Genomic DNA, 12,407 nt, shown 5'->3' with positions numbered 1-12,407 from the left:
ATGGAGATGCAGCACTCATGTTGCTGCCAGGGGCTGCTGATGGCAGTGGCTCTGGTGCTGGGTGGCTGCTGTAGGTGAGGGGGTGTCGAGGAGGAGCACAGTAGTGTGCATGGTGTGAGCCAGGGCTCCCACGTGGCCGCCTTTGAATGGGCCAATGTCCAGGACCAGTACATGATTGCGATCTGCATCCTTGTGGTCAGCCTGGACACGATTGGTTCTACCTGTCCCACAAGGCACCACCATGGTCCCTGAGAGCGCCCTGCTCATCGTCCTGGGCCTGGTGCTGGGCAGCATCATCTGGGTGGCCGACCACATAGCGTCCTTCATGCTGACGTCCCCCATCATGCAGATGCTGGCTACTTTATGCCCAACCGGCTCTTCTTTGGCAACCTGGGCACCATCCTGCTGTACCAGGTCATCAGCACCATGTGCAATGCAGCCACCACCATCCTGTTCCTCTATGGCATCTCTCTTAGCAGGCTCATGGGCAACCTGCAGTAAGGCTGCTGGACTTCCTCCTGTTCGGCAGCCTGATCACCACTGTGGACCTAGCAGCCATCCTGGTTGTGTTTGAGGAGGTTCATGTCAATGAGGTCCTGTTCATCATCATCTTCAGGGAGTTGCTACTGAATGACTCTGTACAATGTGTTTCAATCTTTTGTGACACTGGGTGATGATAACGTGACCAGCGTGGACTGTGCGAAAGGTGTAGTGTCCTTCTTTGTGGTGAGCCTGGGGGGCATGCCTGTGGTGTGGTGTTTGCCTTCCTGCTGTCACTGGTGACCCACTTCACCAAGCATGTGCACATCATCGAGCCTGGTTTCGTGTTCTTCATCTCCTACCCGTCCGTAGGACGTTTGAGAAGCTGTTGCTGTCTGCCATCCTGGCCATCATCTTCTATGGCATCTGCTGTCATAAGTACATGAAGGCCAACATCTCGGAGCTGTTGGCCACCACCATGCACTACACCATGAAGATGCTGGCCAGTGGTGCCAATACCATCTTCATGTCCCTGAGCATCTCGGCCATGAACCTGCTCATCTGGACATGGAACATGGCCTTCATCCTCCTGCACTGGCCTTCACCTTCATGTACCGAGCCATGGTGTCATCCAGTCCTGACTCCTGGACTGCTGTTGAATGATGCGGCTGGAGATCATAGACCAGGTGGTCATGTCCTATAGAGGCCTGCATGGGGCCATGGCCTTCATCCTGGTCGTGTTTCTGGACAGAAACAAGGTCAAGGAGAAGAACCTGTTTGTCAGCACCACCGTCATCATCTTCTTCACAGTCATTTTCCAGGGCCTGACCATCAAGCCCCTGATGCAGTGGCTGAAGGTGAAGAGGAGTGAGCACCGGGAGCCCAAGCTCCATGAGAAGCTGCACCACCATGCTTTCAACCACATCCTCTTGGCCATCAAGGACATATCCAGGCATATCAGGCACAATTATCTCAGAGAGACGTGGTCCCACTTTGACAGGAAGTTCCTCAGTGGAGTCCTCATGAGAATGCTGGCCCAGAAGTCTCCATATGGGATCCTCAATGTCTTCCATGAGCTAAACCTGTAGGATGCCATCAGCTAAGCCACAAAATGAGAGTGCCTAAGGTCCGTGGCCTTCATCAGCTCCCCAAGTACTGATAACGTCGACAACATGGACTTCACGCCATGATCGTCCACCACGGTGGCCACTGTCTCTTACCTTCTGAGGGAGAACATCAGTGCTGTCTGTCTGGACGTTCAGTCCCTGGAGCAGCGTGGCAGAGCATTCGGTATGGGGAGGACCCCGTCACGCACCACACGCTACAGCAGTACCTGTGCAAGCCGGGGAAGGAGTACATGCATTGCTACAGCCACACCAACTGAGGACAAGAAGCAGGATCGGGAAATCTTCCACAGGTCCATGAGGAAGCACCTGGAGTCCTTCAAGTTGAGCAAGCTCGGGATCAACCAGAACAAGAAGGCAGCCAACCTGTACAAGCCAAAGACCGCCCAGAAGCGGTAAAACAACAGCATCCCCAATAGGAAGCTGCCCAGGGAGAGCCCCATGCACAATTTCACCATTCAGGAGAAAGACTGCAAGTTTCAGACACGGAGGAGGACCCCAACTATGATACTGAGGAGACAAGGGAGGGGGGTGGTGTCCTGGCAAGTACTGGGACCCCAGCCTCATCGCCAGAGTGCCACCCTGGCTGTCTCCTGGGGAGATGGTGGTGCCCTCACAGAGGGCCTGCGTGCAGATCCCCCACTCTCCTGGCACTTTCCGCTGCCCGACGCCCTTGCAGCTCAGCTACAAGTCGGTGGACTTATTCCTGCAGGCAGATGGCCCCAAGGAGCGACCTCAGGCTGCCTTCCCCTAGTGCACGCACATGTGACACCGGCTCTGACATGTCGCTGACTGGACGCTTGTACCCATGGGCCGCCCACTGCAGCCTCCGAGAAGCTCCTGGGCGCCCCCGCCCGACCCGCGCCTAGGGAGAACTCCCAAAGCTCTGCGCCTACTCCAGCAGAGCCGCACTAACGCGAACTCGCGAACCCGGGCCGGGGCCTGGGCCTGAGTGGCCATACTGCGCTGCTGAAGCTGGCATTGCTGCTGCCCTTGTGCCAAGCACTGCGCACGTCCTGGGGGCGGGAGAGACGCCGCTGTGACACTAGGCCGGGAAATGCCGGTGTTCAAGGCTTGAAGCTGGCTTCCATTGGAATCGCTGCCAGGGAAACCGAGGCCCGCACAAAATAAATTTGCAAAAGTGATGCCCCAGGCAAGACTCCAGGCCCCTCCCAGCCCTGCGCCTCTCCCTGCTGACGGTGGGGTGCGTCCAGAGTGCCAGGACTCAGGGCCTGACCCTGGAGGGTGGCAAGTGGGAGGAGTAAAGAGAGAGTGGTAAAGGGGGGAAAAAACGGGGCGAGCAAGAGGGAGAGAAGGTTTTGTGAAAAGACAGTGGGGAGAAAAGTTTTTGGGTAGATGGAGCGGGAAAAGAGGGTGGCGAGCAGGAGGCATAAAAGACGGTGGGGAAAAGGGTGGGGGAAAAGGTTTTGGGTAGATGGAGGGAGAAAAGGTGATAAGCAGGAGGTGGGAAGGAGGGTTGGGAAAACGACGATGGAAAAATAGTTTTGGGGTAGATGGAGGGTGAAAAAAGGGTGGCATGTGGGAGAGGGGTGGGAGTGGGGAAAAAGAGGGTGGTGAGCAGGAGCAGGGAGAAGGCTTTGTGAAAAGATGGTGAGGGGGGAAAGACAGTGAGGAAAAAAAGTTTTGGGGTAGATGGAGAGGGAAAAGAGGGTGGTGAGCAGCAGGGGTCAAAAGAGAGTGGTGAGTAAGGGAGACAAGGTTTTCCGAAAAGACCGTGGGGGAAAATGTTTTTGGGTAGCTGGAGGGGGAAAGGAGGGTGACAAGTGGGAGAAGGAAAAAGAGGGTGGCGAGCAGGAGGGAGAGAAGGTTTTGCAAAAAGACGGAGGGCAGAAAAGAAAGACGGTGCAGAAAGAAAAACAGTAGGTAAAAAGCTTTTGGGCCGGGCGCGGTGGCTCACGCTTGTAATCCCAGCACTTTGGGAGGCCGAGGCGGGCGGATCACAAGGTCAGGAGATCGAGACCACGGTGAAACCCCGTCTCTACTAAAACTACAAAAAATTAGCTGGGCGTGGTGGCGGGCGCCTGTAGTCCCAGCTACCCGGAGAGGCTGAGGCAGGAGAATGGCGTGAACCCGGGAGGCGGAGCTTGCAGTGAGCCGAGATTGTGCCACTGCACTCCAGCCTGGGCGACAGAGCGAGACTCCGTCTCAAAAAAAAAAAAAAAAAAAAAAAAAAAAAAGCTTTTGGGTGGATGGAGCCAGGAAAGAGGGTGGCAAGTGGGAGGAGAAAAGAGGGTGGCCAGAGAGAGGTAAGAAACAGGATTGGGAAAAAGACGATGGGGAAAATAGTTTTGGGGTAGATGGAGGGCAAAAAGAGGGTGGCAAGCAGGATAGGAGAAAAAAGAGGGCAAGCAGGAAGGAGAAAGGGCTTTGTGAAAAGACGGTAGTATTGTCTTATGTGGTTTTACACATATAAAATATGTTTCTGTTCCTTTCCTTCTGAAAATTTTTAGTCACAGTAAGTCTACTTGTACTATAAGAAATGAATCTGGCGGGGCGCAAGGGCTCACACTTGTAATCCCAGCACTTTGGGAGGCCAAGGCGGGTGGATCACCTGAGGTCAGAAGTTCAAGACCAGCCTGGCCAACATGGTAAAATCCCGTCGCTACTAAAAATACAGAAAGTAGCCAGGCATGGTGGTGGGCACCTGCAATCCCAGCTACTTGGAAAGCTGAGGCAGGAGAATCGCTTGAACCTGCCAGGCAGAGATTGCAGTGAACCGAGATTGCACCACTGCACTCCAGCCTGGGAGACAGAGCAAGAGTCTGTCTAAAAAAAAAAAAAAAAAAGAGAAAGAAAGAAGAAAAGAAATTATTCTAAGTTACTGTTTTTAACTGCTGCAGAGGATTCTGTGGTAAGAACATACAATAGTTCATGTAGCTATTCTCCCAATGATGGACCTTTAGATAATTGCCAATATCTCACTGCTACCAACAATGCTGCTAAGATAATCTTGACTATACTTTCTTGCACACACATGCAAATGTTTTGGTTTTAATAGATGTGTCAGATGCCCTCCAAATTGACTGCACTAATATGCACTCCCTCTGGTGGGACATGAGGGTACCCATTTGCCCAACTCTGGCTAACATTTCTTATCAGTTAAAAATACTTGCCAATCTAATCAGTAAAAATAGCATCTCAATGCCCTTTTATTTGTATTTCCTTGATAAATGGTGAGATCGAGCATTTATTCTTTCTTAGCAATTTTAATTTCCTTGAATAGTGTTTTCATATGAATTGCCTATTTGCTATTCATTTGATTTTTTTCTTATTGCCCATTTATTATGAATACTCATTTGTTTGGACTTTATTATCTTTGTGTCTTTTTTTTTTTTTTTGAGACAGAGCCTCACCCTGTCGCCCAGGCTGGAGTACAATGGCTCACTGCAACCTCCGATTCCTGACTTCAAGTGATTCTCCTGCCTCAGCCTCCAAAGTAGCTGGGATTACAGGTGCCCACCACGAAGCCTGGCTAATTTTTATACTTTTAGTAGAGACAGAGTTTCACCATGATGGCCAGGCTGGTCTTGAACTCCTGACCTCAAGTGATCCACCCTCCTCGGCCTCCCAAAGTGCTGGGATTACAAGCATGAGCCACCACGCCTGGCCTATCTTTGTGTTTTTTATTGATTATGCTCTGTTTCTCTTTTTGTCCCCATTCTTGTTTTCTGTTGGGTTGATTGAAATTTCTTTGTTCCATCTTATTTCCACTACTGGTTTGAAATTTATACATTTCACTGCTATTTTTCTAATAGTTACTCTTAATTTTTTATATCCATATATAATGTTGCCTAACAAAATCTAAAGGTAAACAGTACATATAGACTCCTCCCAAACAAGATAAGAAATGTTCACTTCCTCCCGCTGTTTTCCTTTTTCCCAACTCTCCTGTTGATCTAATCCAGAATTCTAATTCTAAGTTGTTATTTTAAGCATCCATGGCAATCAATACTTTAGTCTTAAATAATAGCATTGGCTGATTACTTACAGAAGTGTTACTTTTTTCACACTGCTTCTTCCTCTGGATTCATGTCATTTCTTGCAGGAGGACTTCTTAAGCAGTTGTTTTCAACAGAATCTGTTGGTGGTAAACTTTCTTAAATCTTGAATGTTCAAAAATGCCTTTGGGCCGGTTGCGGTGGCTCAAGCCTATAATTCCAGCACTTTGGCAGGCCAAGGTAGTCAGATCACTTGAGCCCAGAAGTTCAAGACCAGCCTGGGCAACATGGGAAAACCCCGTCTCTACGCAAAAACAAAATACATTAGCCAGGTGTGGTGGTAGGTTCTTGTAGTCCCAGCTACTTGGGGGGCTGAGATGGAAGGATCACTTGAGCCAGGGAGGTCAAGGCTGCAGTGAGCCTTGATCATGCCACTGCACTCCAGCCTGGGCAACAGAGCAATACTCTGTCTCAAAAAGAAAAAAATGGCTTTGTTTCACTATGCCCTTAAGTGATTCTGTAGCTGGGTTATAGAATTCAGCATCAATTAGTTATTTTCCAAAGCTCATTGAAGACATTGCTTCATTTGTCTGTATCCACTGTTGCTAATGAAATTAATGAGGAAAGTCTGATCCTTATTTCTTTGAATTTAAACTATTTTTTTTTGCTTTGGTAGCTTTTAACATTTTTTTTCTCTATTTTCATAGCTTTCTTCACTTTTGGGGAATTTTTAGCTATTAATTAAATACTACTTTCTCCCATTCTCTCTCTGCCTTTGGAATTCCTACTAGACGAAAGCTTGAATGCGGTCACCCAGACTTTCTGGCTCTTAACCTTTTCACCTTTTTTTCTTTGTGGTTTAACCTGCAAGACCCCCTCAGCTGAATGCTCCTCAACTAATGGACTCTCCTCAACTAATGGACACTTCAGTGTGTCTCTGCTGGGGTTACTCAGCCTATCTTTTGAGATTTTTCTTTCAATAACTTGGGCTTTAATTTTTGAGATCTCTATTGGTTCTTTTTCATAATTGCTTGGTTTTATTTTCCTTGTTTTTCTGAAGGTATTAAATGTACTTGCTTTAATTGACCTTTGGTTGTAGAGAAGATTTTTCATTTGCTCTATTTGTTATTTCCCTTTCATAGCAGTGGGCTTCCTCAGACATCTGGCACTTCTTCAATGCACACTAGTTTTCTGGTTTCCAATTCTCCACCTGAGTCTCAGGATTCAGCAGCACTCCCAGGTGGGTGCAGACTCAGGTTACCTGGGCCTTGGCTTCTCCCATGGCTTCTTAAGAACTTCCTTGTTTATTTCTGTGATCCCAAGCACTCCCCTTTATGACTTCAAGCCCAATTGTATAGTCAGTAATTTAATTTCTCTATCTGTTCTATCATTTATAAGGGCACGGCATGGAGGGGAGGGCCTTTCAGATATTTTTCTTGCCCCATCTTAAATCCCTAAATTACACTTAAAAAAATACCAGCAAAGCTTTTGTTTTTTATTTAGGAAGAATAGAGTACTCAGACATGAGTTTGGAGTAGGCAGGTGTATGTGTGTTCATGTGCCTATGCAGTTTAAACCTGTTCTGTAATGTATTGCAATAAATGTTTCAGTGTTGGTACAGTGAACAATTCAACTTCATAATAGGCCAATCTGGAATCTCCCAGAAAAATTCACTTTGAACGTTAGTGGTTTAATCATTAATATGCATAGGAAGACCTAGTAGGAGTGGCTGACAAAGGTTAATAAATGTCATGATAATATGCTTGTTTTTGATGTGAATGTTGTTGCTCAGTCCACCCTAAAATAAAATTCACAGGGTTGGTTTAGATGTCTTCTTCCAGGCCTCTCTTTACAATCTGCCATAGGGGTACAGACCCACCCATCTGAGGCCTGGATTTAACGCTCAAACAAGACAGATGCCAGCAGGAAATATCCGCCCTGCCTTAGCTGTAAATCTTGAGTCCTTGACCATGATATCCTAAAAGGCCACCAGATGGAAATGTGATGCTGTGAAAAGAGATGCAATGCCCTTTGTAAACAGGGATTGACCCTGCTGCTCTCTCAAAAGAAAGTGTCTTTATTCAAGGTAAAACAAGGATTTAGAAATTTTTCTTTGTTGAACGTAGAATAAAGAGGGCATTACATGAATGCGTATGCATTTCAGCTTTGGAGAGGAATCCTTACATCCATTCTGACAGCATGGAGATAAAAAGTCTGTCTTTCTGTATTCATGTTTTGTTGTCACTTGCTTTCTTTTCTCCCTTCTTGGTCTGTGTGTACCATATCCTCTCTATGTTTTCTCTTTCTTTCTCTTTTTCTTTTTTTTTTTTTTTGAGATGGAGTCTCACTCTGTCACCAGGCTGGAGTGCAATGGCATGATCTCGGCTCACTGCAACCTCTGCCTCCCGGGTTCAAGCAATTCTCCTGCCTCAGCCTCTCAAGTAGCTGGGACTACAGGCATGCACCACTACACCTGGCTAATTTCTGTATTTTTAGTAGAGACAGGGTTTCACCATGCTGGCCAGGATGGTCTTGATCTCTTGACCTCGTGATCGGCCTGCCTCAGCCTCTCAAAGTGCTGGGATTATAGACGTGAGCCACCACACCCGGCCTATCTCTTCTGTTTTTTGTCCTCTCCTTTGCTACCTGGAACCAACTTTTCATCCCTCTGGCCTTTGTCTCTTCCTATTTTCTGGCCATATGTGGATCAGAAAAATAATTATAAAAATGATGTGTTGTTTTACTTATTACAAATGTATGATTTCCGTTTTCATTGCAAAAGCCAATGAGTAAGAATTTTTACCATTCCTTCACTGTAAAAAATAAAACTGAGGGCCGGGCGCGGTGGCTTATGCCTGTAATCCCAGCACTTTGGGTGGCCGAGGTGGGCGGATCACGAGGTCAGGAGATTGAGACCATCCTGGCTAACACAGTGAAGCCCTGTCTCTACTAAAAATACAAAAAAAAAAAAAAATTAGCTGGGCATGGTGGCGGGTGCCTGTAGTCCCAGCTACTTGAGAGGCTGAGGCAGGAGAACCGTGTGAACCCGGGAGGCGGAGCTTGCAGTGAGCAGAGTTTGTGCCACTGCACTCCAGCCTGGGTGACAGTGCGAGACTCCATCTCAAAAATAAAAAATAACATAAAAATAAAATAAAAATAATAAATAAATAAAACTGAGGCCAGGTGTGATGGCTCCTGTCTGCAATCCCAGCTACTTTGGAAGCCAAAGCGGGAGGATTGCTTAAGCCCAGGAGGGGTTGAGGTTGCAGTGAGCTATGATTGCACCACTGCACTCCAGCCTGGGTGACAGAGCAAGATCCTTACTCTAAAAACAAACAACAAAACCAAACAAAAAACTCCTGCATTCTGCCAAAACTAACTGAATAATTTTAAAAGTATTTTATTGAGTTATAATAATCCAACCAAAAATTGTACCTATTATAACTGTATGTCTCACTGAATTTTGACAAATAAAAAACACAGTCATTTAACCAGTACTCAGATCAGGAACAAGAACATTACCAGTACGCCTGAAACCCCCATCTGTCCCCATCTAGTCTCTACCTTCCTCTCACCCGAGGACAATCATCACCCAGACTTCTAATAGCACAGAATAATTTCACCTATTTTTGTGCTTTATAAAAATGGCATGAAATGTCCTAGTTTGGGTTCCCCTAGGAGCTACCCTGAGACAAGGATTTGGCGACAGTTCCTTTATTTGGAGGCACAGGGAACACTGGGTGGGGCACGAAGAAGTGAGCCAGGAAAAAGGCAGGCAGCAGCCATAAAGAAAAATGTGTTACCAGGCCAGGCGCGGTGGCTCACGCCTGTAATCTCAGCACTTTGGAAGGCCGAGGCGGGCAGATCACTTGGGGTCAGGAGTTGGGGACCATCCTGGCCAACATGGTGAAACCTCGTCTCTACTAAAAATCCAAAAATTAGCTAGGTGTGGTGGCAGGTGCCTGTAATCCCAGTTACTTGAGAGGCTGAGGCAGGAGAATCGCTTGAGCCCAGGAGGTGGAGGGTGAATTGAGTCAAGATCACGCCACTGCACTCCAGCCTGGGTGACAGGGCAAGACCCTGTCTCAAAAATAAATAAATAAATAAATACATAAATAAATAAATTTTTTCTTTCATTTTTTTTTTTGGAGAGACAGGTCTCACTATGTTGCCCAGGCTGGTTTTGAACTCCTGGACTCAAGCAATCCTCCCATCTCGGTTCTCAAAGTGCTGGGATTACAGGTGTGAGCCACCATGCCCAGACATTTTCATCATTCTTTTTTTTTTTTGAGATGGAGTTTTGCTCTTGTTGCTGAGGCCGAAGTGCAATGTCACGATCCCGGCTCACTGCAACATCCGCCTCCCAGGTTCAAGTGACTCTCCTGCCTCAGCCTCCTGAGTAGCTGGGATTACAGGCATGAGCCACCACACCCAGCTAATTTTGTATTTTTAGAGGACATGGGGTTTCTCCATGTTGATCAGGCTGGTCTCACACTCCCGACCTCAGGTGATCTGCCCATCTCGGCCTAACAAAGTGCTGGGATTACAGGCATGAGCCAATGCGCCCGGCACGTTTTCATCATTCCTAATAGCCATGGAGCATTCCATTTAATCAACTGTATATGCATTTTTTTTTCCGGGGGCAAGGGGCTCATATTCACCACAGATGGGAGGCCAGTTGGTGAGAAGGTGGCAGGCGGCACAGCCACCTTATACAGCATGCCATACTGGTCCACTGTCAGACCCGTGATGGCCTCAGCTCCATCACCCCCCAGGCTGACTCTGGCTCCTGCCTGGCTCTGCCCGGCCACCACAACCCCTCGGGACCATTCAGAGGCATCACTGGAGGGTGTGTGGTTAGTGGAGCAGCTGGTCGTGGGGAGGTCTCTTTCTTTGGTTGAAGGCAGTCCTGACTCCTCTCATGAACAGGTTTCATATTGCTTTGTGGTGTTCCTGGAGCCTGGAAGGAGTTGGCTTGCTCCCTGGGGCATTGAGAGGGGCTTCTCGGTAGCTTCCCTGTACCCCTCACTGCTTCTGGCTGGGGCGCCTACATCTGAGCTTCCAGTGGTGCTTCTGAACAGCTGTAGTAGGAGTCCTCCCGGCTGGCTCGGGAGCCAGCCCATTTCACAGCACTTCCCGGGATCCACCTGTTCGTCCTGGAGCCTCCGCAACTGCGCCCGCCGCCATCCCCGGCCCCGGAGCCGCCCCATACCCCTGTATATGCAATATTTGTTAACCATTCCCTTTTGGTGCCCATCTAGGTACAGGTCTCATTTTTAGAGCTAAAGTATCTATAATACACTGGAAGTAATAGATGTGTCACCTCCATATCGTATGCCAAACCTAATAAGCAGAGCAAAACTTTTCATCCAAGTGATTTGGTTAACATTTTAGGATGTTTCTAATCTCTCAGTAATATAAATATGCTACAATAGATCTGTGTGGTTATCCTTTGGGCACCTGTGTGTACCTGTGCATACCTGGAGAATAAAGTCCTGTGAGAGGAACTGCCATCCAAAGAGGGTGTTTCAGTCTGTACTGCCACCAACAATGTGCTCGTGCTTCAGGCTTGCGTTTGGATCAGGAGAATTTGAAAGTCATCAGGAACCAAACCAGGATATAAGGTTCAGCTGTAGCTGGAAAGTGGCAAACGTTCCAAAGCTAAGACACTGGCTATTCCTGGGCTGTTCACAAACTGTGAGGCCAATTCTAGATGAGATCCAGAAAAAGGGTGAGCAACTCACTTATTTTTTAAGCAAAACACCTTTTCTTCTCATTTCTGCTAAGAACAAATAGCTTCCAGCAAGATAAATAGAGGATGCATTATTTTTCCAAATTATTTCTCTTTTTTAATTAAAAAAAACATTTTTAGGTTAAATGCTACTTAAGATATGCTTAACCTCTATGATACTGACTTGCTCATGAGAAGAGAGAGGGCCAGGCATTCTTGCCCACTACTACCCACTATCAACACTTAGGCCTGACATCAGTCTCTAAAATATTCTGGGCCAGGTGTGGTGGCTCACGTCTGTAATCCCAGCACTTTGGGAGGCCAAGGCAGGCAGATCATGAGGTCAGGAGATCGAGACCATCCTAGCTAACATGGTGAAACCCTGTCTGTACTAAAAATACAAAAAATTAGCCAGGTGTGGTGGCGGGCGCCTGTAGTTCCAGCTACTCAGGAGGCTGAGGCAGGATAATTAATTTGAACCCGGGAGGCGGAGGTTGTGGTGAGCCGAGACCATGCCACTGCACTCCTGCCTGGGCAACAGAGCAAGACTCCGTCTTAAAAAAAAAAAAGAAAAAGAAAAAGAAAAAAAAAATCAACAGTGGCTTCTAGGATGACTGAGCAGTGACTCAGTCTCTCCTTGACCAGATTCTGTAACTGTCCAGCAGAAATGCTTATCTGATCTCTGGGAGAACAGGAAGCAGCTCAGTGGGGGCCTTCCTTGCCAAATTCTTCATCAAGCTGGTCTGTTACCTGCTCTGAGTCCTGCAGGAACATCTCAAGAAAAATCCCAAAAACATGCAAGACAAATGAAAGTCCTCCCTTAGCGTGTTCTTGAAGCACTGAGGTGCCTGAAAGCTATATATAGTTTCTGGGGGAACAGTTTTTTAGGAAATGTAGCACAGACACTAACTATTCTTCCAGGAGAGCCCCTTCTTGACATGAAAGATCTTAGTGTGAGAGAGAAGCATCTGATTCATCATGAGGACCTATCCAACCAGCAGCAGGGGCCCCAGTGCCGGTGTCCACCTCAGCAGAGGAGACACAGGGGACATGCAAAGTGTTTCTGTTGAAAAATACTTCACCTAGGGTGACTATAGTTAGCAGCAATGTATT

The 12,407-nt window shown here is 47.4% G+C and overlaps 1 pseudogene; it reads left to right on the top strand.

The window, feature by feature from the left end:
- LOC129480123 (sodium/hydrogen exchanger 3-like) lies at nucleotides 1-2,373 on the top strand (annotated as a pseudogene).
- Nucleotides 2,374-12,407: the final 10,034 nt, after the last annotated feature.

Source organism: Symphalangus syndactylus, chromosome 4, assembly GCF_028878055.3.
Source record: "Symphalangus syndactylus isolate Jambi chromosome 4, NHGRI_mSymSyn1-v2.1_pri, whole genome shotgun sequence".
NCBI classification, from domain to species: Eukaryota; Metazoa; Chordata; class Mammalia; order Primates; family Hylobatidae; genus Symphalangus; species Symphalangus syndactylus.
The sequence above is the reverse complement of the archived record's forward strand: the minus strand, read 5'-3'. Positions and strand labels throughout refer to the sequence as shown.